This window comes from Neovison vison, chromosome 1 (genome assembly GCF_020171115.1).
Source record: "Neovison vison isolate M4711 chromosome 1, ASM_NN_V1, whole genome shotgun sequence".
NCBI lineage: Eukaryota > Metazoa > Chordata > Mammalia > Carnivora > Mustelidae > Neogale > Neogale vison.
This window is the reverse complement of record NC_058091.1, coordinates 159604531-159630381: the sequence shown is the minus strand read 5'-3', so window position 1 is coordinate 159630381 and position 25851 is coordinate 159604531.

Sequence of the window (25851 nt, the reverse complement as noted above, 5' to 3'; positions counted from 1 at the left end):
TAGTGAGAAATAATCAGCTGTACCACATATAGGACATTACTATACAAATGCTTGTACCTAAGAAGGGCTGTCTAAATACTGAATGTACATTAAATGTAACCTTTAAAATAAGGTACGAAAATAGAGACAATAAGTGGCTATATATTAAATATAGTTTAAGAAGTTTCTTGAGCAATCTAGCTCTTAGAGCTAGAGGGGAAATATTTGCATTGCAACACCAGGTCTTAAAATTATTTTTGACCTATAAAGCTGTTCTGAGGATAATGTTAATAGCTAGCATCTATGGGCCAATATCTTTACACCATCCCATTTAACCCTTGACCCAAAAAGGTAATATAATAATTTTCTCATTTTATAGATATGGGAATGAGAGTTTCATGGAGTTGAGCAGATAACTCAGGTTCACACAATGGGCAATTGGCAGAACTCTGAATCAGGTTAGTGACTCAGAGTTCAGGCCTGGGCTGTCTTCCATATCAGGTTGTTGAATGAGTAGGGGGGCCTACAGGGAGGAAAGCCCTTCCTCCCAAACTACCCCCTCCCTTCCTGGCCTGGCCACCTGCTCCCAAGAGGCCTTGTCCATGTCTTTGGCAGCTGGAGTAGTTCCCCTGGCGCCCGGTCCTCACAGCCTTCAGTGGAGACTCACTCCTTTCCTGGGGGCTCATCATTCTTCTTGAAGGAGAAGCCGCTCTGCTCGAAAGACTTCTGGAAGGAAAAGGGCTTCTTCCTGTTTCTCAGGGTCTTGTTGCTGGGAAAGCTCTGGGCCTGGTCAAAGGCCTTTGGGGGAGATGTGGAGAAGACGGCCCAGGTGGCCTCCGCTTCTGGGGTCACAGACTAGCCCCTCTCCACCACCTTGTCTCATGTGGGTGCCTCCTTTTCCGCCAGGCAGGCCTGGCTTCAGGTTTGTGAGTGGTTGTGGGGGCTCTTCTTTCTGGACAAAAGGGGGGAAGCGCCCTGCTCCTGGAATCTTTGGGCTCCTCCTGGGTTTGGGTCTCTCTCTGCCATTGGCCTGGAGCAGTGCCTTTACTTGCCCGTGATGGGACCAGTGGGGAAACAGAAGGGGTGCATGACAGCACCAGAATAATGCACCACTAGAAATGATGGGGGAGGCTTAGTCTTTTTCTTTTCTTTCTTAGAAATTTTGTTAGGATGTATTTTGTGAGGCCGATTTACAACGCTACAGGTCTTGATTAAGAAGGAAAGAGGGGGAAAAACCCACAAAAAATAATATCAACATTTTTTATCTAATTATTTTCAGCATACAGTATCATTATTTTTTACAACACCCAGTGCTCCATGCAATCCTTGCCCTCTATAATACCCACCACCTGGTACCTCGACCACCCAACCCTCGCACTTCAAAACCCTCAGATTGTTTTCAGAGTCCATAGTCTCTCATGATTCAACTCCCCTTCCAAATTACCCCAACCCCCTTTTCTCTAACTCCCCATGTCCTCCATGCTTTTTATTATGCTCCACAAATAAGTGAAACCATATGATAATTGACTCTATCTGCTTGACTTATTTCACTCAGCATAATCTCTTCAAGTCCCGTCCATGTTGCTACGAAAGTTGGGTATTCGTCCTTTCTGATGGAGGCATAATACTCCATAGTGTATATGGACCACATCTTCCTAATCCATTCATCCATTGAAGGGCATCTTGGTTCTTTGACACAGTTTGGCGACGGTGGCCATTGCTGCTATAAACATTGGGGTAGAGATGGCCCTTCTTTTCACAAAATCTGTATCTTTGGGATAAATACACAGGAGTGCAATGGCAGGGTCATAGGGAAGTTGATCTCCACACTGTTCTCCAAAGAGACTGCACCAACTTGCTTTCCCACCAACAGTGTAAGAGGGTTCCCCTTTCTCCACATCCTCTCCAACACATGTTGTTTCCTGTCTTGCTAATTTTGGCCATTCTAACTGGAGTAAGGTGATATCTCAATGTAGTTTTTTTTTTTTTTTTTTTTAAGGAACATACTCTTTTATTTATTTTTTTTAACATTTAAAAATTCTTTTCCCCAATTTATTTATTTTCAGAAAAACATTATTCATTATTTTTTCACCACACCCAGTGCTCCATGCAAGCTGTGCCCTCTATAATACCCAACACCTGGTACCCCAACCTCCCACCCCCCCGCCACTTCAAACCCTTCAGACTGTTTTTCAGAGTCCATAGTCTCTCATGGTTCACCTCCCCTTCCAATTTACCCAAATTCCCTACTACTCTCTAACGCCCCTTGTCCTCCATGCTATTGGTTATGCTCCACAAATGAGTGAAACCATATGATAATTGACTCTCTCTGCTTGACTGATTTCACTCAGCATAATCTCTTCCAGTCCCGTCCATGTTGCTACAAAAGTTGGGTATTCGTCCTTTCTGATGGAGGCATAATACTCCATAGTGTATATGGACCACATCTTCCTTATCCATTCATCCGTTGAAGGGCATCTTGGTTCTTTCCATAGTTTGGCGACTGTGGCCATTGCTGCTATAAACATTGGGGTACAGATGGCCCTTCTTTTCATGACATCTGTATCTTTGGGGTAAATACCCAGGAGTGCAATGGCAGGGTCATAGGGAAGCTCTATTTTTAATTTCTTGAGGAATCTCCACACTGTTCTCCAAAGAGGCTGCACCAACTTGCAATCCCACCAACAGTGTAAGAGGGTTCCCCTTTCTCCACATCCTCTCCAACACATGTTGTTTCCTATTTTGTTAATTTTGGCCATTCTAACTGGTGTAAGGTGATATCTCAATGTGGTTTTAATTTGAATCTCCCTGAGGGCTAATGATGTTGAGCATTTTTTCATGTGTCTGATAGCCATTTGTATTTCTTGATTGGAGAAGTGTCTATTCATATCTTCTGCCCATTTTTTGATGTGTTTTTCTGTTTCGTGTGGGTTGAGTTTGAGGAGTTCATTATAGATCCTGGATATCAACCTTTTGTCTGTACTGTCATTTGCAAATATCTTCTCCCATTCCGTGGTTTGCCTCTTTGTTTTTTTGACTGTTTCCTTTGCTGTGCAGAAGGTTTTGATTTTGATGAAGTCCCATAAGTTTATTTTCGCTTTTGTTTCCTTTGCCTTTGGAGACGTATCTTGAAAGAAGTTGCTGTGGCTGATATCAAAGAGATTACTGCCTATGTTCTCCTCTAAGATTCTGATAGATTCCTGTCTCACGTTGAGGTCTTTTACCCATTTTGAGTTGATCTTTGTGTACGGTGTAAGAGAATGGTCGAGTTTCATTCTTCTACATATAGCTGTCCAGTTTTCCCAGCACCATTTATTGAAGAGACTGTCTTTTTTCCACTGTATATTTTTTCCTGTTTTGTCGAAGATTAATTGACCATAGAGTTGAGGGTCCATATCAGGGCTCTCTACTCTGTTCCACTGGTCTATGTGTCTGTTTTTATGCCAGTACCATGCTGTCTTGGTGATCACAGCTTTGTAATAAAGCTTGAAATCAGGTAAGGTGATGCCGCCAGCTTTATTTTTGTTTTTCAACATTTCCTTAGCGATTCGGGGTCTCTTCTGATTCCATACAAATTTTAGAATTATTTGCTCCAGCTCTTTGAAGAATGCCGGTGGAATTTTGATCGGAATGGCATTAAAAGTATAGATTGCTCTAGGCAGTATAGACATTTTAACAATGTTTCTTCTTCCGATCCAAGAGCATGGAATGGTCTTCCATCTTTTTGTGTCTTCTTCAATTTCTTTCATGAGTGTTCTATAGTTCCTCAAGTATAGATCCTTTACCTCTTTAGTTAGGTTTATTCCCAGGTATCTTATGGTTCTTGGTGCTATAGTAAATGGAATCGATTCTCTAATTTCCCTTTCTGTATTTTCATTGTTAGTGTATAAGAAAGCCACTGATTTCTGCACATTGACTTTGTATCCTGCCACGCTGCTGAATTGCTGTATGAGTTCTAGTAGTTTGGGGGTGGAGTCTTTTGGGTTTTCCATATAAAGAATCATGTCATCTGCGAAGAGAGAGGGTTTGACTTCTTCATTACCAATTTGGATACCTTTTATTTCTCTCTGTTGTCTGATTGCTGTTGCTAGGACTTCTAATACTATGTTGAACAAGAGTGGTGAAAATGGGCATCCTTGTCTTGTTCCTGATCTCAGTGGGAAGGCTGCAAGCTTTTTCCCACTGAGGATGATATTTGCTGTGGGTCTTTCATAGATAGATTTGATGAGGTTCAGGAATGTTCCCTCTATCCCTATACTTTGAAGCGTTTTAATCAGGAACGGATGTTGGATTTTGTCAAATGCTTTTTCTGCATCAATTGAGAGGACCATGTGGTTCTTCTCTCTTCTCATATTAATTTGTTGTATCACATTGATTGATTTACGAATGTTGAACCATCCTTGTAGGTTTGGTAGAATTCCCCAGGGAATCCATCAGGTCCTGGGCTCTTGTTTTTTGGGAGATTTTTGATCACTGCTTCAATCTCGTTATTAGATATCGGTCTATTCAGGTTGTCGATTTCTTCCTGGTTCAATTTTGGGAGTTTATAGTTTTCCAGGAATGCATCCAGTTCATCTAGGTTGCTAAGCTTATTGGCATATAACTGTTCGTAATAACTTCTGATGATTGTTTCTACTTCCTTGGTGTTAGTTGTGATCTCTCCCTTTTCATTCATAATTTTATGAATTTGGGATTTCTCTCTTTTCTTTCGGATTAGTGTAGCCAGTGGCTTATCGATCTTATTGATTCTTTCAAAAAACCAGCTTCTATTTTCATTGATACCTTCTACTGTATCTCTGGTTTCTCCCTCATTGATCTCAGCTCTAATCTTGATGATTTCCCTTCTTATGTGTGGAGTTGGTTTGATTTGTTGTTGATCCTCCAGTTCTTTAAGGTGTAGAGACAGCTGGTGTTTTCTGGATTTTTCAATTTTTTTGAGCAAGGCTTGGATGGCTATATATTTTCCCCTTAGGACCGCGGTTGCGGAACCCCTAGGTTTTGGACCGAAGTGTCTTCATTCTCATCGGTTTCCATGAATTGTTTCAGTTCTTCTTTGATCTCCTGGTTGATCCAAGCATTCTTAAGCAAGGTGGTCTTTAGCTTCCAGGTGTTTGAGTTCCTTCGGAACTTTTCCTTGTGATTGAGCTCCAGTTTCAAAGCATTGTGATCTGAGAATATGCAGGGAATAATCTCAGTCTTTTGGTATCAGTTGAGTCCTGATTTGTGACCCAGTATGTGGTCTATTCTGGAGAAGGTTCCGTGTGCACTTGAGAAGAATGAGTATTCTGCTGTTTTAGGGTGGAATGTTCTGTATATATCTATGAGGTCCATCTGGTCCAATGTGTCATTCAATGCTCTTGTTTCTTTGTTGAGTTTCTGCTTCGATGATCTGTCTAATTCTGAAAGAGGCATGTTAAGATCACCTACGATTAGTGTATTCATATCAATATGACTCTTTATCTTGATTAACAGTTTTCTTAAGTAATTGGCTGCTCCCATATTGGGAGCATAGATATTTACAATTGTTAGATCATCTTGGTGGATAGTCCCTTTAAAGATTATGTAGTGTCCTTCTGTATCTCTGACTACAGTCTTTAGTTTGAAGTCTAATTTATCTGATATGAGAATCGCTACCCCATCCTTCTTTTGAGTCCCATTGGCATGAAAGATGCTTCTCCACCCCTTCACTTTCAGTCTGCGTGTATCTTTAGGTTCAAAATGGGTCTCTTGTAGACACATATGGATGGGTCCTGTCGTTTTATCCAATCTGCAACCCTGTGCCGTTTTATGGGTGCATTTAGGCCATTCACATTGAGAGTGATTATTGATAGATACGTTTTTATTGACATCGAGTTACCTTTGAAGTCTTTCTTTCTGTAGACTGTCTCTATATTTCTGTTCAATGCTATTCTTGGGATTTTTCCTCTTTTATAGAACCCCCCTTAATATTTCTTGCAGTATCGGCTTGGTGGTTGCATAGTCTTTTAAGCCTTGCCAGTCTTGGAAAGTCTTTATCTCTCCATCCATTTTGAATGTCAGTCTTGCTGGATAAAGTATTCTTGGCTGCATGTTCTTCTCATTTAGTGCCCTGAATATATCTTGCCAGCCTCTTCTGGCTTGCCAGGTCTCTGTGGACAGGTCTGACGTTATTCTGATGGGCTTCCCTCTGTAAGTAAGGAGCCTCTTTGCCCTGGCAGCTTTCAAGAGATTATACCTACAATTATAATTTCTCAATTTGACTATCAGGTGTCGTGATGTTTTTTTGGAGTGTATAATCTTGGGTGGAGACCGTTCAGCCTCTAGTACATGAACACTGGTTTCATTCGCGAGATTCGGAAAGTTTTCATGAAGGACTTGTTCCACGACATCTTCTAGACTTCTTTCTTTCTCCTCCCCTTCAGGAATTCCAATAATTCTGACGTTGGAACACTTCATGGCATCATTTATTTTTTTTTTTTTTAATTTATTTGAGAGAGAGAGACAGTGAGAGAGAGAATGAGCGAGGAGAAGGTCAGAGAGCGAAGCAGACTCCCCATGGAGCTGGGAGCCTGATGTGGGACTCGATCCCGGGACTCCAGGATCACGCCCTGAGCCGGAGGCAGTCGTCCAACCAACTGCGCCACCCAGGCGTCCCTCATGGCATCATTTATTTCCCTAATTCTGCTTTCGTGGGATCTAAGCTGTTTGTTCCAGGCTTCCTCCTGATCCTTTCTCTATCTGTTTGTCTTCCAGATCACTAATTCTATCTTCTGTCTCAGTTACCCTAGCTTTGAGAGAGTTTAGATTGGATTGGAACTCATTGAGAGCATTGTGGACCTCCTCCCTGGTAGCTTTAAGCTCCGCCCTAACATTGTGAACATCCTGTCTGGTCGCTTTCAGTTCGGCCCTAATCAATTCTGTTTGGTCATCCATGGCTTTCTCCAGCCTAGATATTGCCTGGATAATTGTTAGCCTGAATTCTCTTTCCGACATATTGTCTATGTTGATAGCCGTTAGCTCTATTGCAGAAGGTCCATCCTCTGTATTTTTCTTCTGTTGGGCATTCCTCCTCCTAGTCATTTTGGTGGGAGAAGACTGAACAGATGTACCTGGAAGTATCAACTCTGGTGCAGTCAAGGTGCACCCTGGAACACTTCCTGATCTCCGTCTCAGAGAGAAGCCTCAGTCTGGGTGCAGAAGCTGAATAAATTCCCCCTTGGCTGCTGGCAGTGCAGATTCCAAGTTGCAGACCCGGGGGGCACAGGATCTTTTGCTCGTCCCCAAAGCCAAGGCAGTGGCGGCTGTCTGGGAGCTCCTGACCGCCAAAGAGGTTCCAAGCAGCGATCGCACACTGAGATTTTTTTGCCGGCCCAGGCTGGGAGTGCCCGGCTTGCGCGCACCTCTTTTCAGAGGCGGCTGTGGGTCCGGCGCGTGTCTGGGGCACTGAGAACGGGGTGCTGGTCCGTAAGCCGCAGGCTGGGCTTTTGCGCGCCTCTGTCCGGGAAAGAGTTTTGCGGGCACTCGGCTTAGACTTTGAAACAATGGTGCGGGTCAAGAAGCGCCCCCGGGCCTTAGAAACCCAGGAGAGCTGGAGCGACGTGCGCGCGCATCTCAAACTTTGTGGTAGGGCTAGCGCGCGTTCTGCAGACCGGCGCAGCTCCCATCCCCTCACAGGAGCCGGAACCCCCACGCTCTGGGGCGCGCAGGCGGCTTAGGGACCAGGAGTTGGTTTCTCCGCCGCACTCTCTCTGCCTCCACGCCGGGGAGGCTGTCTGGGACCGGGGACTTAAGCCCCTGTCCCTAGCCGCCCTGATTCCCACAATTTGCCCCGGCGATCCTTTGCTCTTTTGGAGTGCTTTCAACCAGTCTCCAAGTTAATGCTGGTCCCCAGACGCAGGGCACTCTCGCTCGTATCGGGGTATTACTTTTGCACCGGTCGCCTCTGGTGGCTCCCTCCCCCTTTTGTTTATGTTCCGATATCAGTCTGCCGTTCCCATTCCGCTTTACCTGCTCACTGGCGTCTTCTGTCCCTGTAGAGATCCAGACGTGTATAATTCTGATCTCAGGCTGATTTCATGGGTGATCAGAGTTCTTTGGTAGGTAATCAGCTCACTTTGGGGTACCAGCTGAAAAGACGCCTCTTCCTAGTACCCCGCCATCTTGTCCCCCCCTCAATGTAGTTTTAATTTGAATCTCCCTGACGGCTAGTGATGATGAACATTTTTTCATGTATCTAATAGCCATTTGTATTTCTTTATTGGAGAAGTGTCTGTCCATATCTTCTGCCCGTTTTTTGATATGATTGTTTGTTTTGTGTGTGTTGAGTTTGAGGAGTTTATTATAGATCCTGGATATCAACCTTTTGTCTGTACTGCCATTTGCAAATATCTTCTCCCATTCCATGGGTTGCCTCTTTGTTTTCTTGACTGTTTCCTTGGCTTCTCAGACACTTTTGATTTTGATGAATTCCCAAAAGTTTGTTTTTGCTTTTGTTTCCTTTGCCTTTGGAGACATATCTTGAAAGAAGTTGCTGTGGCTGATATCAAAGAGATTACTGCCTAACTTCTCCTCTATGATTCTGATGGATTACTGTCTCATATGGAGGTCTTTTATCCATTTTGAGTTTATCTTTGTGTTCAGTGTAAGAGAATGGTCAAGTTTCATTCTTCTACATATAGCTGTCCAGTTTTCCCAGCACCATTTATTGAAGAGACTGTCTTTTTTCCACTGCATACTTTTTCCTGTTTTGTCGAAGATTATTTGACCATAGAGTTGAGGGTCCATATCTGGGCTCTCTACTCTGTTCCACTGGTCTATCTGTCTGTTTTTATGCCAGTACCATGCTGTCTTGGTTATCACAGCTTTTTAATAAAGCTTGAAATCTGGTAACATGATGCCCCCAGCTTTATTTTTGTTTTTGAACATTTCCTTAGCGTTTCGGGGTCTCCTCTGATTCCATACAAATTTTAGGATTATTTGCTCCAGCTCTTTGAAGAATACCGGTGGATTTTTAATCAGAATAACATTACAAGTATAGATTGCTCTAGGAAGTATAGACATATTAACAATGTTTATTCTTCAGATCCAAGTGCATGGAATGGTCTTCCATCTTTTTGTTTCTTCTTCAATTTCTTTCATGAGTGTTCTGTAGTTCCTTGAGTATAGATCCTTTACCTCTTTGGTTAGGTTGATTCCCAGGTATCTTATGGTTCTTGGTGCTACAGTAAATGGAATCGATTCTCTAATTTCCCTTTCTGTATTTTCATTGTTATTATATAAGAAAGCCACTGATTTCTGTACATTGACTTTGTATCCTGCCATGTTGCTGAATTGCTGTATGAGTTCTAGTAGTTTGGGGGTGGAGACTATTGGGTTTCCCATATAAAGAATCATGTCATCTGCAAAGAGAGAGAGTTTGACTTCTTCATTACCAATTTGGATACCCTTTATTTCCCTTTCTTTTCTGATTGCTATTGCTAGGACTTCTAATACTATGTTGAACAAGAGTGGTGAGAGTGGGCATCCTTGTCCTATTCCTGATCTCAATGGAAAGGACGCATCCATTGAGGATGATATTTGATGTGGCTCTTTCATAGATAGATTTTATGATGTTCAGGAAAATTCCCTGTATCCCTATACTTTGAAGTGTTTTGATCAGGAACAGATGCTGGATTTTGTCAAATGCTTTTTCTGCATCAATTGAGAGGACCATGTGGTTCTTCTCTCTTCTCTTTTTAATTTGTTCTATCACATTGATTGATTTGCGAATATTGAACCATCCTTCTAGGCCAGGGATGAATCCCACCTGGTCATGGTGGATAATCTTTTAATGTGCTGTTGGATCCTGTAGGCTAGGATCTTGTTGAGAATCTTAGCATCCATATTCATCAGTGATATTGGTCTGAAATTCTCCTTTTTCGTAGGGTCTTTGCCTGGTTTGGGGATCAGGGTAATGCTGGCTTCATAGAAAGAGTCTGGAAGTTTTCCTTCTGCTTCAATTTTTGGAAACAGCTTCAGGAGAATAGGTGTTATTTCTTCTTTGAAAGTTTGGTAGAATTCCCCAGGGAATCCGTCAGGTCCTGGGCTCTTGTTTTTTTTTTTTTTTGGGGGGGAGGTTTTTAATCACTGCTCCAATCTCATTATTAGATATCGGTCTGTTCAGGTTGTAGATTTCTTCCTGGTTCAATTTTGGTATTTATATTTTTTCCGGAATGTATCCATTTCATCTAGGTTGCTAAGCTTATTGGCATATAACTGTTGATAATAACTTCTGATGATTGTTTCTACTTCTTTGGTGTTAGTTGTGATCTCTCCCTTTTCATTCATAATATTATGAATTTGGGATTTCTCTCTTTTCTTTTGGATCAGTGTGGCCAATGGTTTATCGATCTTATTGATTCTTTCAAAAAACCAGCTTCTAGTTTCACTGATACGTTCTACTGTATCTCTGGTTTCTACCTCATTGATCTCAGCTCTAATCTTGATGATTTCCCTCCTTCTGTGTGGAGTTGGTTTGATTTGTTGTTGATTCTCCAATTCTTTAAGGTGTAGAGACAACTGCTGTATTCTGGATTTTTCCATTTTTTTGAGGGAGGCTTGGATGTGTATGTATTTCCCCCTTAGGACAGCCTTTGCTCTATCCCATAGGTTTTGGACTGAAGTGTCTTAATTCTCATTGGTTTCCATGAATTGTTTCAGTTCTTCTTTGATCTCCTGGTTGATCCAAGCATTCTTAAGCAAGGTGGTCTTTAATTTTCAGGTGTTTGAGTTCCTTCTGAACTCTTCCTTGTGATTGAGCTCCAGTTTCAAAGCATTGTGATCTGAGAATATGCAGGGAATCATCTCAGTCTTTTGGTATTGTTTGAGTCTTGATTTGTGACCCAGTATGTGGTCTATTCTGGAGAAGGTTCCATGTGCACTTCAGAAGAATGAGTATTCTGTTGTTTCAGGGTGGAATGTTCTGTATATATCTATGAGGTCCATCTGGTCCAATGTGTTATTCAACGCTCTTGTTTCTTTATTGATTTTCTGCTTTGATGATCTATTTCTGAGAGAGATGTGTTAAGATCTCCTACGATTCGTGTATTCATATTAATATGACTTTTTAACTTGATTACCAGTTTTATTAAGTAACTCCTTATTAAGTCACTCCCTTATTGGAGTTACTTATTAAGTATTTTTACTTATTAAGTTACTTATTAAGTTACTTATTGGGAGCAAAGATATTTGCATTTGTTAGATAATCTTGGTGGATAGTCCCTTTAAGGATTATGTAGTGTCCTTCTGTATCTCTGACTACAGTCTTTAGTTTATAATCCAATTTATCTGTTATGAGGATCGCTATCCCTGCCTTCTTTTGAGGCCCATTGGCATGAAAGATGCTTCTCCATCCCTTCACTTTCAGTCTGGGTGTATCTTTAGGCTCACAATGGGTCTCTTGTAGACAACATATGGATAGATCCTGTCGTTTTATCCAATCTGCAACCCTGTGCCATTTTATGTGCACATTTAGGCCAATCACATTGAGAGTGATTATTGATAGATGCATTTTTATTGTCATTGAGTTACCTTTGAAGTCTTTTTGTAGAATGTCTCTATATTCCTGTTCAAAGCTATTCTTAGGATTTTTCCTCTTTTATAGAACCCCCCTTAATATTTCCTGCAATGTCGGCTTGGTGGTTGCATAGTCATTTAAGCCTTGCTGGTCTTGGAAAGTCTATATTTCTCCATCCATTTTGAATGTCAGTCTTGCTGGATAAAATATTTTTGGCTGCATGTTCTTCTCATTTAGTGCCCTGCATATATCTTGCCAGCCTTTTCTGGCTTGCCAGGTCTCCGTGCACAGGTCTGATATTATTCTGATGGGCTTCCCTCTGTAAGTAAGGAGCCTCTTGGCCCTGGCGGCTTTCAAGAGATTATACCTACAATTATAATTCCTCAATTTGACTATCAGGTGTCGTGATGTTTTTATGGAAAATATAATCTTGGGTGGAGACCGTTCAGCCTCTAGTACTTGAACGCTGGTCCCATTCACGAGATTGGGAAAATTTTCATGAAGGACTTGTTCCACTATATCCTCTAGACTTCTTTCTTTCTCCTCCGCTTCAGGGATTCCAATAATTCTGACGTTGGAACGCTTCATGGCATCATTTATTTTCCTGATTCTTTATTCGTGGTTGCTAAGCTGTTTGTTCCAGGCTTCCTCCTGATCCTTTCCCTCTATCTATTTGTCTTCCAGATCACTGATTCTATCTTCTGTCTCAGTTACCATAGCTTTGAGAGAGTTTAGTTTAGATTGGAACTCTTTGAGAGCATTGTGGACCTCCTCCCTGGTAGCTTTAAGCTCCGCCCTAATATTGTGAACATCCTGTCTGGTCGCTTTCAGTTCGGCCCTAATCAATTCTTTTTGGTCATCCATGGCTTTCTCCAACCTAGCTATTGCCCGGATAATTGTTAGCCTGAATTCTCTTTCCGACATATTGTCTATGTTGATAGCTGTTAGCTCTGTTGCAGAAGGTCCATCCTCTGTATTTTTCTTCTCTTGGGCATTCCTCCTCCTAGTCATTTTGGTGGGAGATGACTGAACAGGTGTAGCTGGATGTATCAACTCTGGTGTAGTCAAGGTGCACCGTGGAACACTTCTGAGCAATCAGGATTCCCCACCCAAATGAGAGACAAAAGAAAAGAAAAGAAAAAAGAGAAAGAAAGACAGGAAAGAAAGGGAAGATGAAAGAGAAGGTTTAGCCCCGATGGGCCCCAATGTAAGATTTATGAAGTAGACAAACAAAAAGAGACAAAAAGAATGATACAAGTATATGACAAGAGAAAAAAAATAACTATATGCAAATAAAGGAAGAACCTCATCAAAAAGAACCCCAAGTGTAAGATGTATATGCTATCAGGGCAAACACAAAAACACAAACACTGGTGGAAGAAGATGGGAGGTTTCTTATAAATTCTCAGTGTGTGTGAGGAAGGTTGTTTTGATTCTTCCTGGATGTGTCTTGATATCTTTATTAAAGGACTCAACTTTCCTAAGATAAAGGGGATTAAAAAGTGGTTTACCTATAGGGGTAGTATTGATTGGGGAAAGGGGATTACTTTGAAGTGTAACTCTATATGAATATTAGAGAATAAAAATAAAAAGGAATAAACTAGACTAAACTAAACTAAAATATTAAAAAAAGGAATTCAAAAAATAAAAATGTAAAAGAAAAACATAGGTATGTATCAAAAAGTTCAGGCTAGAAGGGTATTATGGAATTTGATGTACTGTACAGCTCGCTGTGATGGTAAATAGGTTAAAAAAATTACCTATGTGTAAAAAAAAAATGTTCCAAAATAGTGATAACGAGTCAACAATACAAGTTTTCCTATGAAGTAGTGGCTGTTCTCTTGTTTTTTCTTTTTTTTCTTTTTTTCCTTTCTTGGTTTGTTTTCTGGGGGAGGGCCTGCCACGTGGGTTGTCAGTCAATGATGTTTCCTGAGTTAAGTCCTCCCACCCCCCTCAAGGGGATGTGCTCTGAGGAAAATGGTTTTTTTCAGGCTTTTGTTCTCTGGCGGTTTTTATGTTTGTTCCTTTTTTTTTTTTTTTCTCTCACCTTGACCGCCTTTGATGGTGTTTGTTGTTTTAGAGGAAATAAAACCACACCCTGATCTCCCTCTCAGAGAGAAGCCTCAGTCTGGGTTCAGAGCCTAAATAAGTTCCCCCTTGGCCGCTGGCAGAGCAGGTTCCAAGTTGCAGACCCCGGAGGTGCAGGATCTTTTGTTTGTACCCAAAGCCAAGGCAGTGGTGGCTGTCTGGGAGCTCCTGACCGCCAGAGAGGTTCCAAGCAGCAATCATACACTGAGATTTGCTGCTGGTCTGGGCTGATAGTGTCTGGTCTTCCTGTGTCTAAGAGTGCGCGGCTTGCACGCACCTCTTTCACGTGCAGCTGTGGGTCGCGCGTGCGTCTCAGGCACTGAGAACAGCGCCCAGGTTTCAGAGCACCAGGCTGGGCTTTTGCGCACCTCTGTCAGGGGAGATTTTGGGGTGCACAGCTTAGGCTTTGAATCAATGGCACGGGTCAAAGGGAGCCATCCTGGCCTTTGTAACTCTCTCAGGGGAGCATGAGGGGCGTGAGCACGTATCTTGGCTTTGTAGCTGGGCTCAGGCATTCTGCCGACTGACTTGGCTCCCATCCCCTCAAAGGAGCTAGAGCCCAGGCATTCTCGGGCATGCTGCCGGCTTAGGGACCAAGACCTGGTTTCTCCGCCACACTCTCTCTGCCTCAGCGCCAGGGAGGCTGTCCTGGGACCGTGGATGTAAGCCCCTGTCCCAGCCACCCCGATTCCCACAATTTCCCCCTGTGATCCTTTGCTCTTTTGGAGTGCTTTCAACCAGTCTCCAAGTTAATGCTGGTCCCCAGAAACAGGGCACTCTCGCTTGTATTGGGGTATAACTTTCCAACCAGTCACCTCTGGTGGCTCCCTCCCCCTTTAGTTTATCTTCTGATATCAGTCCGCCATTCCCCCTCCGCTTTACCTGCCCATTGGCATCTTCTGCCCCTGTAGAGATCCAGACATGTATAATTCTGATCTCAGGCTGATTTCATGTGAATGGAGTTCTTTGGTAGGTAATCAGCTCACTTTGGGATACCGGCTGAAAAGGTGCCTCCTCCTACTCCCCCGCCATCTTGCCCCCCCCATTTACTTACTTTTTAACATTTAATTATCTATATGAAAGTATAAAATATTTAATATATTTATCTTCAAATTGACTTTGACAAATGAGATTTTCCTTTTGAATTTCCATACTTAATTAAATGCTTGAATGTACCAATTGTTAATTCTAATACTTTATTAAAATAGTTTTTTATTAAACTAATTAAAATCATCTTAAACATTTGGAGAAATATCTCAACTTTAAATAATAAATAAAAATAAAAATGCCATAAGACATATACTGTTGATTATCTTGCAAAGAAACAAATATACTGGTTTAGAGAGTTGACACTGGTCCTCCCACCATCCTATGAATGAAGTCGTTTTTCTAAATAGCCCTCTTTTAATATTTCTCAAACCAGTGTGTATACTTTTGTATTATCCCTGCCCTTAACATTTTAGATAACTCTGTAGAATCCTAACAGCAATCATTTTTTAAAAGATTTTATTTATTTATTTGACAGACAGAGACCACAAGTAGGCAGAGAGTCAGGCAGACAGAGAGAGGAGGAAGCAGGCTCCCTGATGAACAGAGAGCCCAATGTGGGGCTCGATCCAAGAGCCCCGGGATTATGACCTGAGCTGAAGGCAGAGGCTTTAACCTACTAAGCCACCCAGGCATCCCTCCTAACAGCAATCATGATTTCAGGACATCTTTGTAGATGAAGGAGAATACCTGGTATTTTAGTGTGTATTCATTTGAGAAGGTCCACAAAGACATCAATAAGGTGACAATACCAATTGATCAGCATGTCCCTAGGACAAAGATTAGAAATGAGTTCTGACACTTTGTGTAGCTGTTTTAATAGTTTAGTTAAAGGTTAATTCAGAGTGTAAACATATATATCTATTCAGGTGTTTGAATATTCTGTCTCTCATGTGTAAGTTATTTCTATATTTTGGATATTAATCCCTTATTAGATATATCTTTTGCAAATATCTTCTCCCCATCAGAAGTTCTGTCAATTGGTACCTTTGCTGTGCAGAAGATTTCATCTTGAGAAACAGTAGTTCATTTTTGCTTTTGTTTCCCTTGCCTTTAGAGATGTGTGTTGCAAGAAGTTTCTGTGGCTGAGTTTGAAGAGGTTGCTGCCTGGGTTCTCCTCTAGGATTTTGAGGGATTTCTTTCTCACATTGAGATATTTCATCCATTTTGAATTTATCATTGCAGATGGTGTAAGACAAGGTCCAGTGTCATCTTTCTGTATGTTAATGTCCAATTTTCCCAGCACCACTTATTGAAGACACTGCCCTTTTTTCCATTGCATATTCTTTCTTGCTTTGTCAAAGATTAGTTGACCATAGACATGAGGGTCCATTTCTGGGGTCTCTATTTTGCTCCAATGAGCAATGGGTCTGTTTTTGTGCCAGTACCGTGGTGTCTTGATCGTCACAGCTTTGTTAACTAGCTTGAAGTCAGGCATTGTGATGTGCCCAGCTTTGGTTTTCTTGTTCAACAATCCTCTGGCTATTCAGGATCCTTTCTGGCTACATGGAAATTTTACAACTGTTTGTTTTAGGGATGTGAAAAGTTTTGAAAATATGTTGATAGGGATTACATTGAATGTGTGGATTGCTCTGGACAGCATATAGCATTTGTACAATGTTGATTCTTCCAATCCAGGAGCTTGGGATGTTTTCCCATCTCTTTGCATCTTCCTCAATGTCCAACCTCAATGTTCTGAATTTTATATAGTAGAAATCATTTACCTCTTTGGTTAGGTTTATTCCTATGCATCTATGGGTTTGGCTGCTATGGTTAATGGAATTGACACCTTAATTTCTCTTTCTCTATTCACATTGTTAGTGTGTATAATAGCAAGATATTTCTATGCTTTGATTTTGAAATCCTTCACATTGCTGAATTTCTGTGTGAGTTCAAGTAACTTAGGGGTGGGGTATTTTGGGTTTTCCAAATAAAGTATATTGTCATATGCAAAGAGAGATGGTTTGACTTCTTCTATGAAAACTTGAATCCCTTTTATTTGTAATTGTTGTCCAAATGCTGAGGCTAGGACTTCTAATTCTATGTTCAACAAAGGTGGTGAAACTGGGCATCACTGTCATGTTCCTGACCTTAAGGGAAGAGCTGTCAGTTTTTCCTCATTGAGAATATTTGCTGTGGGTTCTTCATCGACAGCTTTTATAATATGAGATATGTTCCCTCTATCCCTATATTTTGAGGAGTTTTAATCATGAGAGGATGTTGTATTTTGCCAAATGCTTTTTATGCATCAAATGAGATGATGCTATGGTCCTTGTCTTTCTTTGGATTATATGACCAATTACATCTATTGATTTGTGAATGTTGAACCTCCCTTGCCTCCCAGGAATAAACCTCACCTGGTGGTGGTGAATAACTCTTTTCATGGACCGTGGAAGGCTACTGGCTTGTATCTTGTTGAATAATTTGGTATTAGTGCTCACCAGGTTTATTCATCTGTAAGTCTCATTTTTCATAGGGTCTTGTCTGGTTGGGAATCAAGGTAATGATCAGCCTCAGAAAATGAGTTTGGAAACTTTCCTTCCAGTTCTATTTTTTGGAAACAGCTTCAGTAGAATAGGTATGATTTTTTTCTTAAACTATTTGGTAGAATTCCCCTGATAAGGTATCTGTCCCTGTACTCTTGATTTTGTTTTGTTTTGTTTTGGTTTGGTTTGGTCTGGTTTGTTTTTTTTTTTGGCGGGGGGAGGATTTTGGTTCCTGATTCAATTTCCTTGCTGGTTATAGGTCTGTTCAGATTGTTTATTTCCTCCCCATTTCAGACATAATAGATTACAAGTTTCAAGGAATGCACCTATTTCTTACAGATGGCCTAGTTTTTTGGCATATAGTTGATGATAATATGTCCTAACAATTCCCTGTTTCTTTTGCATTGGTCATGATCTCTCCTCTTTACTTCCTGATTTTATTAATTTAGGTCATTTCTCTTTTCTCTTGGCTACATCTGGCAAGAGATTTTTCTATCTCCTTAATTGGTTCCAAGAACCAGCTTCTACTTTTGTTGGTGGGCTCTGCTGTTCTACTAGTTTCTATTTCATTGAATTCTGTTCTAATCTTTATAATTTTTCTTCTCCTGCTTGGTTTCAGCTCTATTTGCTGTTCTTTTTCCAGGTATAAGTTTAGTTTGTGCATTTGGGATTTTTCTAATTTTTTGAGAGAGCCTTGTATGGTTATGTAATTCCCTCTAAAGACCAACTTTCCAGGATCCCATAAGTTCTGAAACAATGTGTTTTCATTTTCATTAGTTGAAATGAATTGTTTAAGTTCTTCTTTAATTTTCTGGTTTACTCAATCATTCCTTGCCAGGATGGTCTTTGACCTCCAAATGTTTGAATTCCATCCAAAATTACTCTTTTTTTTTTTAAAGATTTTATTTTATTTATTTGAGAGAGAGAGACAGTGAGAGAGAGAATGAGCGAGGAGAAGGTCAGAGAGCAAAGCAGACTCCCCATGGAGCTGGGAGCCTGATGTGGGACTCGATCCCAGGACTCCAGGATCACGCCCTGAGCCGGAGGCAGTCATTCAACCAACTGTGCCACCCAGGCGTCGGATTCCAGTTTCAAAGCATTATTGTCTGAAAAAAATGCAGGGGAAAATCTCAGAATTTTGATATTGGTTAAGACATGATTTGTGACCCATTATGTGATTTTTTAAAAAAGATTTTTACTTATTTATTTGACAGAGATAGATCACAAGTAGGCAGAGAGGCAGGCAGAGAGAGAGAGAGGGAAGCAGACTCTCTGCTCAGCAAGGCGGGGCTCAATCCCAGGACCCTGAGAACATGACCCAAGCTGAAGCCAGACACTTAAGCCACTGAGCCACCCAAGCATGTCCTTGACCTTTTCTTTATTTTTAATTTTTATTATGTATTGTTAGTCACCATGCAGTACATCATTAGGTATTGATGCAGAGTTCTTAAGCTCGTGGTTTAAGTAATACAACAAGTGCTCCATTCAGTACGTGCCCTCCTTAATAACCACCACAAGCTTTACCGATCTCCCCAACCCTTTCCCCTCTGAAACCCTCTGTTTCTTCAATTTTAAATTATGTTGTGGTTCATTTTGCCCTCCAATATCCATACCTTCCCTCCTTCCCTTTTCCCTTCCTTTTCCTATTGTGCTCCACATAATTCCTTATGTTCTGCAAGTAAGTGAAACCATATCATAATTGACTTTCTCTGCTTGACACCTTATAATCAGCATAATTTACTCCACTTCATTCCATGTTGATGCAAAAATGGGGTATTTCTCCTGTGTAATATTCCATTGTATATATGAACCACATATTCTTTTTTTTTTTTTTTTTTTTTTTTTTTTTCCCAATTTATTTATTTTCAGAAAAACAGTATTCATTATTTTTTCACCACACCCAGTGCTCCATGCAAGCTGTGCCCTCTATAATACCCACCACCTGGTACCCCAACCTCCCACCCCCCCCGCCACTTCAGACCCCTCAGACTGTTTTTCAGAGTCCATAGTCTCTCATGGTTCACCTCCCCTTCCAATTTACCCAAATTCCCTACTACTCTCTAACGCCCCTTGTCCTCCATGCTATTGGTTATGCTCCACAAATGAGTGAAACCATATGATAATTGACTCTCTCTGCTTGACTGATTTCACTCAGCATAATCTCTTCCAGTCCCGTCCATGTTGCTACAAAAGTTGGATATTCGTCCTTTCTGATGGAGGCATAATACTCCATAGTGTATATGGACCACATCTTCCTTATCCATTCATCCGTTGAAGGGCATCTTGGTTCTTTCCATAGTTTGGCGACTGTGGCCATTGCTGCTATAAACATTGGGGTACAGATGGCCCTTCTTTTCACGACATCTGTATCTTTGGGGTAAATACCCAGGAGTGCAATTGCAGGGTCATAGGGAAGCTCTATTTTTAATTTCTTGAGGAATCTCCACACTGTTCTCCAAAGAGGCTGCACCAACTTGCATTCCCACCAACAGTGTAAGAGGGTTCCCCTTTCTCCACATCCTCTCCAACACATGTTGTTTCCTGTTTTGTTAATTTTGGCCATTCTAACTGGTGTAAGGTGATATCTCAATGTGGTTTTAATTTGAATCTCCCTGAGGGCTAATGATGATGAGCATTTTTTCATGTGTCTGATAGCCATTTGTATTTCTTGATTGGAGAAGTGTCTGTTCATATCTTCTGCCCATTTTTTGATGTGTTTGTCTGTTTCGTGTGGGTTAAGTTTGAGGAGTTCATTATAGATCCTGGATATCAACCTTTTGTCTGTACTGTCATTTGCAAATATCTTCTCCCATTCCGTGGGTTGCCTCTTTGTTTTTTTGACTGTTTCCTTTGCTGTGCAGAAGCTTTTGATTTTGATGAAGTCCCAGAAGTCTATTTTCGCTTTTGTTTCCTTTGCCTTTGGAGACGTATCTTGAAAGAAGTTGCTGTGGCTGATATCGAAGAGATTACTGCCTATGTTCTCCTCTAAGATTCTGATAGATTCCTGTCTCACGTTGAGGTCTTTTATCCATTTTGAGTTGATCTTTGTGTACGGTGTAAGAGAATGGTCGAGTTTCATTCTTCTACATATAGCTGTCCAGCTTTCCCAGCACCATTTATTGAAGAGACTGTCTTTTTTCCACTGTATATTTTTTCCTGTTTTGTCGAAGATTAATTGACCATAGAGTTGAGGGTCCATATCAGGGCTCTCTACTCTGTTCCACTGGTCTATGTGTCTGTTTTTATGCCAGTACCATGCTGTCTTGGTGATCACAGCTTTGTAATAAAGCTTGAAATCAGGTAAGGTGATGCCGCCAGCTTTATTTTTGTTTTTCAACGTTTCCTTAGCGATTCGGGGTCTCTTCTGATTCCATACAAATTTTAGGATTATTTGCTCCAGCTCTTTGAAGAATGCCGGTGGAATTTTGATCGGAATGGCATTAAAAGTATAGATTGCTCTAGGCAGTATAGACATTTTAACGATGTTTATTCTTCCGATCCAAGAGCATGGAATGGTCTTCCATCTTTTTGTGTCTTCTTCAATTTCTTTCATGAGTGTTCTATAGTTCCTCAAGTATAGATCCTTTACCTCTTTAGTTAGGTTTATTCCCAGGTATCTTATGGTTCTTGGTGCTATAGTAAATGGAATCGATTCTCTAATTTCCCTTTCTGTATTTTCCTTGTTAGTGTATAAGAAAGCCACTGATTTCTGCACATTGACTTTGTATCCTGCCACGCTGCTGAATTGCTGTATGAGTTCTAGTAGTTTGGGGGTGGAGTCTTTTGGGTTTTCCATATAAAGAATCATGTCATCTGCGAAGAGAGAGAGTTTGACTTCTTCATTACCAATTTGGATACCTTTTATTTCTCTCTGTTGTCTGATTGCTGTTGCTAGGACTTCTAATACTATGTTGAACAAGAGTGGTGAAAGTGGGCATCCTTGTCTTGTTCCTGATCTCAACGGGAAGGCTGCAAGCTTTTTCCCATTGAGGATGATATTTGCTGTGGGTCTTTCATAGATAGATTTGATGAGGTTCAGGAATGTTCCCTCTATCCCTATACTTTGAAGCGTTTTAATCAGGAACGGATGTTGGATTTTGTCAAATGCTTTTTCTGCATCAATTGAGAGGACCATGTGGTTCTTCTCTCTTCTCATATTAATTTGTTGTATCACATTGATTGATTTACGAATGTTGAACCATCCTTGTAGCCCAGGGATGAATCCCACCTGATCATGGTGGATAATCTTTTTAATGTGTTGTTGGATCCTGTTGGCTAGGATCTTGTTGAGAATCTTAGCATCCATATTCATCAGTGATATTGGTCTGAAATTCTCCTTTTTGGTATGGTCCTTGCCTGGTTTGGGGATCAGGGTAATGCTGGCTTCATAGAAAGAGTCTGGAAGTTTTCCTTCTGCTTCAATTTTTTGAAACAGCTTCAGGAGAATAGGTGTTATTTCTTCTTGGAAGGTTTGGTAGAATTCCCCAGGGAATCCGTCAGGTCCTGGGCTCTTGTTTTTTGGGAGATTTTTGATCACTGCTTCAATCTCGTTATTAGATATCGGTCTATTCAGGTTGTCGATTTCTTCCTGGTTCAATTTTGGTAGTTTATATTTTTCCAGGAATGCATCCATTTCATCTAGGTTGCTAAGCTTATTGGCATATAACTGTTCGTAGTAACTTCTGATGATTGTTTCTACTTCCTTGGTGTTAGTTGTGATCTCTCCCCTTTCATTCATAATTTTATGAATTTGGGATTTCTCTCTTTTCTTTTGGATTAGTGTAGCCAGTGGCTTATCGATCTTATTGATTCTTTCAAAAAACCAGCTTCTAGTTTCATTGATACGTTCTACTGTATCTCTGGTTTCTCCCTCATTGATCTCAGCTCTAATCTTGATGATTTCCCTTCTTATGTGTGGAGTTGGTTTGATTTGTTGTTGATCCTCCAGTTCTTTAAGGTGTAGAGACAGCTGGTGTGTTCTGGATTTTTCAATTTTTTTGAGCAAGGCTTGGATGGCTATATATTTTCCCCTTAGGACCGCCTTTGCTGTATCCCATAGGTTTTGGACCGAAGTGTCTTCATTCTCATTGGTTTCCATGAATTGTTTCAGTTCTTCTTTGATCTCCTGGTTGATCCAAGCATTCTTAAGCAAGGTGGTCTTTAGCTTCCAGGTGTTTGAGTTCCTTCGGAACTTTTCCTTGTGATTGAGCTCCAGTTTCAAAGCATTGTGATCTGAGAATATGCAGGGAATAATCTCAGTCTTTTGGTATCGGCTGAGTCCTGATTTGTGACCCAGTATGTGGTCTATTCTGGAGAAGGTTCCGTGTGCACTTGAGAAGAATGAGTATTCTGCTGTTTTAGGGTGGAATGTTCTGTATATATCTATGAGGTCCATCTGGTCCAATGTGTCGTTCAATGCTCTTGTTCCTTTATTGATTTTCTGCTTCGATGATCTGTCTAATTCTGAAAGAGGCGTGTTAAGATCACCTACGATTAGTGTATTCATATCAATATGACTCTTTATCTTGATTAACAGTTTTCTTAAGTAATTGGCTGCTCCCATATTGGGAGCATAGATATTTACAATTGTTAGATCATCTTGGTGGATAGTCCCTTTAAGGATTATGTAGTGTCCTTCTGTATCTCTGACTACAGTCTTTAGTTTGAAGTCTAATTTATCTGATATGAGAATCGCTACCCCAGCCTTCTTTTGAGTCCCATTGGCATGAAAGATGCTTCTCCACCCCTTCACTTTCAGTCTGCGTGTATCTTTAGGTTCGAAATGGGTCTCTTGTAGACAGCATATGGATGGGTCCTGTCGTTTTATCCAATCTGCAACCCTGTGCCGTTTTATGGGTGCATTTAGGCCATTCACATTGAGAGTGATTATTGATAGATACGTTTTTATTGACATCGAGTTACCTTTGAAGTCTTTCTTTCTGTAGACTGTCTCTATATTTCTGTTCAATGCTATTCTTGGGATTTTTCCTCTTTTATAGAACCCCCCTTAATATTTCCTGCAGTATCGGCTTGGTGGTTGCATAGTCTTTTAAGTCTTGCCGGTCTTGGAAACTCTTTATCTCTCCATCCATTTTGAATGTCAGTCTTGCTGGATAAAGTATTCTTGGCTGCATGTTCTTCTCATTTAGTGCCCTGAATATATCTTGCCAGCCTCTTCTGGCTTGCCAGGTCTCTGTGGACAGGTCTGACGTTATTCTGATGGGCTTCCCTCTGTAAGTAAGGAGCCTCTTTGCCCTGGCAGCTTTCAAGAGATTATACCTACAATTATAATTTCTCAATTTGACTATCAGGTGTCGTGATGTTTTTTTGGAGTGTATAATCTTGGGTGGAGACCGTTCAGCCTCTAGTACATGAACGCTGGTTTCATTCGCGAGACTCGGAAAGTTTTCATGAAGGACTTGTTCCACGACATCTTCTAGACTTCTTTCTTTCTCCTCCCCTTCAGGAATTCCAATAATTCTGACGTTGGAACGCTTCATGGCATCACTTATTTCCCTAATTCTGCTTTCGTGGGATCTAAGCTGTTTGTTCCAGGCTTCCTCCTGATCCTTTCTCTCTATCTGTTTGTCTTCCAGATCACTAATTCTATCTTCTGTCTCAGTTACCCTAGCTTTGAGAGAGTTTAGATTGGATTGGAACTCATTGAGAGCATTGTGGACCTCCTCCCTGGTAGCTTTAAGCTCCGCCCTAACATTGTGAACATCCTGTCTGGTCGCTTTCAGTTCGGCTCTAATCAATTCTGTTTGGTCATCCATGGCTTTCTCCAACCTAGCTATTGCCTGGATAATTGTTAGCCTGAATTCTCTTTCCGACATATTGTCTATGTTGATAGCCGTTAGCTCTGTTGCGGAAGGTCCATCCTCTGTATTTTTCTTCTGTTGGGCATTCCTCCTCCTAGTCATTTTGGTGGGAGAAGACTGAACAGATGTAGCTGGATGTATCAACTCTGGTGCAGTCAAGGTGCACCCTGGAACACTTCCTGATCTCCGTCTCAGAAGCCTCAGTCTGGGTGCAGAAGCTGAATAAATTCCCCCTTGGACGCTGGCAGTGCAGGTTCCAAGTTAAAGACCCTGGGGGCGCAGGATCTTTTGCTCGTCCCCAAAGCCAAGGCAGTGGCGGCTGTCTGGGAGCTCCTGACCGCCAGAGAGGTTCCAAGCAGCGATCGCACACTGAGATTTTGCCGCTGGCCAGGGCTGGGAGTGCCCGGCTTGCGCGCACCTCTTTTCAGAGGCGGCTGTGGGTCGGGCGCGCGTCTGGGGCACTGAGAACGGGGCGCTGGTCCATAAGCCGCAGGCTGGGCTTTTGCGCGCCTCTGTCCGGGGAAGAGTTTCGCGGGCTCGCGGCTTAGACTTTGAAACAATGGCCCGGGTCAAGAAGCGCCCCAGGGCCTTAGAAACCCAGGAGAGCTGGAGCGACGTGCACGCGCATCTCAAGCTTTGTGGTAGGGCTAGCGCGCGTTCTGCAGACCGGCTCCCATCCCCTCACAGGAGCCGGAACCCCGCGCTCTGGGGCACGCTGGCGGCTTAGGGACCAGGAGCCGGTTTCTCCGCCGCACTCTCTCTGCCTCCGCGCCGGGGAGGCCGTCTGGGACCGGGGACTCAAGCCCCTGTTCCTAGCCGCCCCGATTCCCACAATTTGCCCCCGCGATCCTTTGCTCTTTTGGAGTGCTTTCAACCAGTCTCCGAGTTAATGCTGGTCCCCAGACGCAGGGCACTCTCGCTCGTATCGGGGTATTACTTTTGCACCTGTCGCCTCTGGTGGCTCCCTCCCCCTTTTGTTTATCTTCCGATATCAGTCCGCTGTTCCCATTCCGCTTTACCTGCTCACTGGCGTCTTCTGCCCCTGTAGAGATCCAGACGTGTATAATTCTGATCTCAGGCTGATTTCATGGGTGATCAGAGTTCTTTGGTAGGTAATCAGCTCACTTTGGGGTACCAGCTGAAAAGACGCCTCTTCCTAGTACCCCGCCATCTTGTCCCCCTGAACCACATATTCTTTATCATTTGTCTGTTGAAGGCCACCTTGACTCTTTCTACAGTTTGGCTATTGTCATTACTGCTATGAACACTGAGGTCCACATGACCCTTTTTTTCATTACTTCTGTAGCTTTGTTGTAAATAACAAGTAGTACAGTTGCAGGGTCAGAGGGTATATCTATTTTTAATATTATGAAGAATCTCCACAGTATTTTCCAAAGTGGCTGCACCAACTGGCATTCCCATCAACGTTATAAGAGGCCTCCACGTTCTCCACATCCTCTCCAGTATTTAGTGCTTCTTGCCTTATTGTTGAAATTCTAAATGGTAAAAGGTGGTATCCCAATGTGATTTTAATGTTAATTTCCCTCATGGCTAATGATGATGAACATGTTCTCATATGTCTGTTAGCCATTTGTTTGTCTCCTTTTGAGAAGAGTTTGTTCATGTCTTCTGCCCTTTTTTTGACTTGATGATCTGTTTTCTTGGTGTGGAGTTTGAAAAGTTCTTTATAGATCTGGAATATCAGCCTTCTGTCTGTAGTGTCATTTACAAATATCTTGCCCCACTCCATAGGTTGCCTCTTTGTTTTTGCCTTTGTTTTGTTTTGTTTTTGTTTTTATTTACTTTGTTTGTTTTGAGTGTTTCCTTTGCAGTGGAGCTTTTTATCTTGATGGTAAGTCAAACATTCATTTTCACTTTTCATTCCCTTCCCTTGAAG